This window comes from Vitis riparia, chromosome 11 (assembly GCF_004353265.1).
Source record: "Vitis riparia cultivar Riparia Gloire de Montpellier isolate 1030 chromosome 11, EGFV_Vit.rip_1.0, whole genome shotgun sequence".
NCBI classification, from domain to species: domain Eukaryota; kingdom Viridiplantae; phylum Streptophyta; class Magnoliopsida; order Vitales; family Vitaceae; genus Vitis; species Vitis riparia.
The window spans coordinates 18723128-18730074 of record NC_048441.1 but is presented as its reverse complement, the minus strand read 5'-3'; positions in this window follow the sequence as shown (position 1 = coordinate 18730074).

The following is a 6947-nucleotide window of genomic DNA, read 5'->3' as shown; positions in this document are numbered from 1 at the left end:
AAATCATTATATGAGGTAATTTGGTTTAATTGTGAGAGTAATTCTCATAAAAAGAGTAGAACCTTAGTTATTCACGGGTCATAAGCGGATAACCAGTAAAAGAACAAGAACAAAAAGTTTATAAACTATTTATATGAATTTAAAGTACCAATAAAAGAAAATCATTCTCAAATTTTTCTTACAATTAAAAATATTATTTAATCATAGTAATAACTATTCATCCATTAAGACCGATTTCATTTATACATGAAAGAAAAATTGAAAGATAAATCTAAAAAGAAGGAAGACCTTTCGTTAACACTCACCCAAGATTCAACCACATATTCTTTCGATGAAAAGTTCTATCCTACTCAAATCCTAATGACTTTTTCATTCCATTCAATGACCTAAAAAACAAAAACACAAAACCAAACAAAAGTACTTCCACTAACCTTTTTATTTTATTTATTTTTATTTTTGCCTTATTCTCTAGAGTTCAGGAAAGGTCCACACCCACAAAAGTTGGACCTATTGCAATGATCTCGTCCACCATGCATATGTCCTACAAAAGCTAACCCAGACACATTCACCTAATACTCTTGAAGTTGATATTCGGTTACCAACTACCTTGAATACTATTCTTGATATTAGGTTACCAACTGTCTGTTAAAAGGTAACTATCCATCAAAGAGTTCAAAAAGAAAAAGAAAAAAGGGAAAGCCTTTCACTAAACCTTTATGAACCTCAAACTTATGCAACAGGAAAAATGTTTATGTTCAAATAATATTCCTGCAACTATCCCTAAATAGTTGTATGTTTTTGAGAGGGAGAACTATTTTCTAACATCGTTTTACAAAAATGAGGTATTTGATAATTTTTTTAAAAATAAATAAAAATCATTAGAAGTGATTTATAGTGAATCATTTGTTCGATAATTCAAAATCACTCTTAAACAAGTATTTATTTAAATTAATCTTTCCCACGTTTCAAATATTGTCTTAAATTATTTTCTTTTTCGAATACAATCCTCCTATCAATAAAAATAAAATTTAGAAATTGAGATTCTTTTTTAATTCAACTAAGTGTATGTTTTATAGTATTTTCATTTAAAATATTTATAGTAAAAATGTTTTTTTTTTTTAAAAAAAATAACTTTAGGAGAATCACTTATTAAATATTTCTTAAAAAAAATGATTTTTAAAAATTTTATCAAATATCTATTTTTTTTAAACACATTTTTAAACTAAAAATATTTTCTAAAACCATTGTTAACTTCGTAACCATCTACAACACAAACTTTAACTTCAACATTAGAACTCAAAATTATAGCAAGATCCACAAAAGTTGGTTGGGACTATTACAACGATTTGCTCCATCTCCCATAATTTTTTTAACTTTATGTTTTTTATGATGTGGCTAATACTTTGCATAAGACATATATTTATATTTGCAAATGGTCATTAATTAAATAAATTACAAAAAAAAAAAAGTTAAGCACAATCAATGCTAACACTTTTGTTTGGATCTCAAAAAGTTTGATAGAAAAAAGAAACATGGGTGGGTCATCCCTAGCACCCATGATATTGATATAAAGTCACAGACATATAAATCAAAACCCTAACAACGTGTTTAATATTGTTCTCAAAATGTAAACTTTTTAAAAATAATATTCATTTATTTTTTAAGAACAAATTTTTATTTAAAATTTTAAATATAATTTATTTGTTTATTTATCTCTACAAGGGTATTTGCGAAAATTTTCTCGCTTTTTTTATTTTTATTTTTTTTAATTTTCAATTATTTCTTAGAATACTTAGAAAAACCATAAAGAATAAATATACAAATTACCAAAAAAAAAACGGAGAATTTCAATATGTCAAGTCCAACATCCATAGCAATCATGCAGCTAACCAAGCTTTCTTATAAGTGGCAGTCATGTTTCCACGTACAGGCCATCTTTAATGAGAAATTATTGCTAACATCATTGATTAGTATCAACAAGTCATTTTTTTAATTTTCAATTATTTCTTAGAATACTTAGAAAAACCATAAAGAATAAATATACAAATTACCAAAAAAAAAAACGGAGAATTTCAATATGTCAAGTCCAACATCCATAGCAATCATGCAGCTAACCAAGCTTTCTTATAAGTGGCAGTCATGTTTCCACGTACAGGCCATCTTTAATGAGAAATTATTGCTAACATCATTGATTAGTATCAACAAGTAAATCATAGAGAGGATGGGAGACGCGACGAAAACACTGCAATCTGAGCTTGACTAACGGACAAAGTTGTCTGTCACCATTAACCTAAAGCTAGGTCCCACGACGATTAAATTATCAATAATTAAGTTGCATTGTAATCATCTTTGGTAGCTTTGTCTCATCAGCCATGTGCTAAAGGAGACTTCCTATAGATGACACTTTCTCTAGATCTCATGGGGGTCGCAGTCAAACCAGCACTTTTTTTGAAAAAATTCTCAATCCAAACAAAATTATTTGTGAAAATGATTACCTTCCATTTTTGTTATTTTTTTTCAATATTTTTAATTTTAAATTCATATTTGATACCGGTAGTATTAGTTTTAAGATTAAAACTACAGTCATTAATTGTGATTTTATAAACCACTATTAACAATCATGGTTTTAAACTTAAAACTAAAATCATAATTAATAATTTTAATTTTAATGCGAAAAATATGAAAAAAATAAAAACAAAAAAGTTGAAGTTCACTTTTTTTCCAAAAGGACTATTTTTCCATCAAAGTCGATCTCATGACCAAATGCAATCAATAGCATCAACATATGACTTGAAAAAAATGTAATGGAGTTATAGCCTAATTAAAATAATAAGGTCTAGAGATTGAAAAGCACGGATATTACTAGGGAAGCTTACATACTCCTGCAATATGTTGCATATCATGATGCATGTCAATGCCTCTACTATGACCAAAACCTAAAGGCATGATGACCATTTTTAACATAATGTATCTATATAACTAAGAGGAGTTAATTATGTACGTAGTGCTATAAGTGTATTGTATACTTCTTGTGTCCATTGGAGTCAGAAATGACTTTAATATCGTTTATCACAACATTTTCTCTCATATAAATGTTACTTGTGCTAAGATTGATGGACAATCATAATTTTAAAACTCATTTTATATACAATTAAGAAGAATTCACTACATATATAGTAACAAAATTTTTTTCCTTTAACTGATGTGAAATATCATATGATACCATGGGAAGGTTTAGGGTAAGTGATAACATAGGATACCTAACCAATGATAAAGAGCAAGCCATAGAAAATTCTCATTTGTATGAATGTCAATGAAATTAAATCAAAATAAGAGTCTCCAAGACAAATTTGTCCTACTATTATCTTCATATGCTTTAGCAAAATTTCTTAATCCTAAATAGCAAATTTATTAAGGTTATGTTTGGTTTTCAAAAAGCATTAAGGAAAATAATTATCTTATATTTGATTTTACTATGAAAAATAATAAAAAATCAAATATAAATAAAATTAATAAAAAATTTATATATTTTTAAATAATTTAATCTTTATATAAAAATAAATGAAATAAATTTAAAATGATAGATAAAAATAATTTATTAATTTTAAATCTATTTTATATTTTCATTCAAATTTTAATATCACAAGTGTGAGTGTTTAGCTAGGTTGGCAATTCCGGACAAAATTCCTAAGTATCCCCTAACTCGGTTTCCCAATTCCTCTTCGGACTACTTGACTTTGAAGACTAAGATTTTGTTAAGAGGTCGATGTATGTAGCCGAGTGTGTGGTGATTGAATGTGAATCAATCCGGTTTTTAATCTTTAAATGTATTAGAAAGTTGGGAGAAATGGTTTTTGGTGCAATGCTTTTATTCCTTTTTTTTTTTATCGATCTAAGTGCAGGGGTGAATCGATCCAACTAATTTTTTTTTATCAAATCTCAGCCATTAGATTGAGGGCTTCTTTTTACACTTTAAAAACACAATCTTCTCTCATTTTTTTAAAGAGTGACAACAGAAAATGTGGAGAGAGCAGCCACTCCATGTGTTCTTCATTTTCTCATCCTGTTTTCCTGATTTGGGGTTTTTGATTGTAAAGAAAATCCAATTCTCTTAATGTGTTCCAAACTAGTTTTTAATGAATTTTCTTGAGCAATCAATGGGTTGATTTATTTCTTCATTCATATCTCAATCTCTCATTCTATTTGAGTTTGTGCAAAAACCCATTTGCTTCTTGTGTGGATTCAAGAAGAAGTCGAATTGAGCTTGGTGTGGACTCTAAGTGTGCTCCGAAAGAAGAAGGTGAGAAGCTGAAAGTGAAGGTACTAGTTAAGTAGCCCGGGAAGGATTAGTTGGCTTAAGTTAGGTAAAATCTTGTACTCAATTTTTATTCTTTATAGTGGAGTTTTTTAATTGGCGATAAGCATGTGGTTTTTTTTTTATCTCTTTGGAGGTTTTCCACGTTAAAAATCCGGTGTTCATTGTCTCTTTCTCTCACTCTACACTTTGAATAATTTTCTGTTTTTGATATCATTGATTACTTGGGCATACATGTTGAATGGAAGAAATATGAGGTGAAAAAAGTGTGATGATCCATGAAATATCCTTAATAATTTTTCTGTTCATTTTGTTTAATGATATCATAGAGTCAATTGATATAAGTTGAGGAGATGATTATTCTTTTGATTTATTTTTGAAGAGTGTTGAAACATTTGCATGTGTTTTGCATTTATAAATTGTTGAGAGAGTGTTTATGCATACATTATTGTTTGTGGATGTTATGCTTTGTTAAAAAGTTGTTGGAAGAGAAGTTTCTTGACATCGAGATAGTCTAATGTTAGGTAATTTTTGTTGGGAGAATTTTTAAATTATTTTACAACATCCATTCACCCCCTCTAGGTGTAGTACATTATTGAGATTCACCTTTTCAACAAGGACACAAATGTTCAAAACGATAATGTAGGGTAAATCAATTGAGCCAATAGTAGAGAATGGACTCATCAATAAATAAAACAAGAATTGAACATGTAGGTCAGCATAGCCATGCCCCTTGAAACATCAAATCTTCGACAAATTTTCTAGCAGCGTTTTCTACAGTTTTTCAGTGGACAGGTTGCCCCTTCTAGATTATTACTTTTCCACACAAATGTTATGTTTGGATGGGAGGAAAAGAAAATAACGGAAAAAAGTATATAAAAAAAAAATCAAAATCAAAAGAAAATAAAGAAAATATTTAAAATCAATAAACTATTTTTTATGTCAACTCGAATTCATTTAATTTATTTTAACTCTTTTATTATAAAAATTAAATAATTTAAAAACATATAAAATTTTAACTAATTTTAATTTTGCTTGTTTTTTTTATTTTTATAATAAAACCAAAAATGATAAAATGATTTTTGTTAGTATTTTTTTTTCCTTTGTAACTTTTATGTAACCAAACATAACCTAAATCACGAAAAGACACAATGCCCAAATACCTAATCCTAAAGAATTTCCACCTATACATTGATATATACAACTGTATATTATATATAATTGTCTTCCAACTTACCCTAGAGAGACAAAGCCTCAAGATTCATAGATTTCTGGTTCAGTTTATTCTTTGACATCTCAGGCTGTACATTATAGGTTTATTAACAGACTTTCAACTTGCCATGGAGCACTACAGCAGTCCAGGCCCTTTGTTACATTGGTCAAGCCCATGTCCATTCCAAAGCTTCAGCTCTCAACTTAAGCCCAAAACTGGCCCAAAAATTATTATTTTCTTTCGGCCCCTCCCCCCCCCCATCCCATCCTGGCCCAAGTGAGGAAACTTGTCAAATGTCAAGTGATACCGTAAACATATAGGGTGCGTTTGATTCACAAAATAATTATCCCTGATGAAAGAGAAATAGCTATTCCTAAAGGTAAGAGATGTTAGAAAGGAATATCCATTCTTATTCATCCATTTGGTTGTAAGAAAGGATTAAACCATTTTTTTTTTTAATTTCTTAAGAAATTTATCATTTCCCCCCCCCCCCCAAAAATAATTTTAGTTGAAGATCAATGAAATCCTCCCCCACCCCCACCAAAAAAAAAAAAAAAAAAAAAAAAATCCTTTTTGGAGTCAGTTTTAGTGTCAATATTGGTTTCTTTTTTTTCTATTCTTTTGATTTTTTATTTTCTTTTATGTTTTATAATTTTATTTTTATGTTATATCTGGCCCATAATGCCTAAATTCTCAAGAAAAGGCCCATAGGGTTATATAGGAGCCTAAAAATTCCTTTATCCTACAAAGGGATGTAATAGCAGATATAGAAATACCATCCACGGAATAGCTTATCCCTTTATCTCCTATATTTGCTCACCTCTTTGCTAGAACAAGTTTTGTTAATGGTAAAGCAATGGCAATGGGAGGCATAGGTGGAACCACCCAAGAGGGTCTGGTAATTCAATTGATTACCTCCTCCACTTAAATCACTTCCCTGTCACCCATTCTAGCTGCCATAACACCATCGCCTTCAGTTACCTGTATTCTAGCCATTTCTGGAGGACAGCACCTTTTCAATGGTTCTTCCGGCATTCGCTTGGAATACACAGGGAATTCAACCCAATACGTTCGGTTTCCATTTGTTGGTTGAATGATTGTAGATATTTTACACTCTCAAAGGATTATTTGAATTGAAAATTTCAACACTTGTATTAAAATCTTTAAAAGTCGCTCATTCACCTCCTTGGATGTTACCTACTGGATCTTAAGGTTTTTTCACCATCCACACCATGTATATCAGGATGTTATTCTGTACAAGGGGGTGGAGATGTCTTCCCCAAAACAGGCCACGCTTGTATTCACGAAGTTCAACTCCAATTCCAGACATAATAGTAGGACAACCAGAGTGTTTTGACCCAGAATCAATAAGAAAGTATCCGTGGTCTTCCATGCAATGATTCTCCATAGCTTGTTGCA